The sequence below is a fragment of the Arachis ipaensis genome, chromosome B09 (genome assembly GCF_000816755.2).
Source record: "Arachis ipaensis cultivar K30076 chromosome B09, Araip1.1, whole genome shotgun sequence".
Taxonomy (NCBI): domain Eukaryota; kingdom Viridiplantae; phylum Streptophyta; class Magnoliopsida; order Fabales; family Fabaceae; genus Arachis; species Arachis ipaensis.
In genome coordinates this window covers 142,730,802-142,731,336 of record NC_029793.2, presented here as the reverse complement: position 1 = coordinate 142,731,336, position 535 = coordinate 142,730,802, and positions in this window count along the sequence as shown.

The window sequence follows — 535 nt, the reverse complement described above, 5'->3', positions numbered from 1 at the left end:
CAAGAGTTGTAATAAACTAATTAAACCTCACATCAAATAAAAATTAATAACTTCTGAAATCAAAACAAATTAAAGAAGATGTTGGACAATTAATCAATGAGACTTGCTACACATATGCTTTTTTGGTATATAAGTCTATACAAGACGGTCCAAACCTAACAAAAACAATTCTCAATTTAAAGAGTGTGTAAACACGTGTTTCCTCAACTTTGAATAGTGCAAAATTAGAAACGGTTATTCTTTAACATTTGTCTTCCACGTTCTTCCTCATCCTCCTCCTTCTTCTTCTTCTTTTCCTTCTTTTTTGCGTTTCTCCTCATTTTTCTTCGCATTCCTTCTTCTTCTTATTCTTCGCGTTTTCATCCTCATCGTGGTTCTTTTTATTGTTGTTATTGTTACTGCATTTTTTCCTTCTACTCTTTCTATTGATTTTACATTATGTATTTTTTTCTTTATTTGATTTTTTCTTCCAAAAAGAATTATAAGAAAACGAAATAAGAAGATGAGGAAGAAGAAGCAGTAGAAGAGGAAGAAT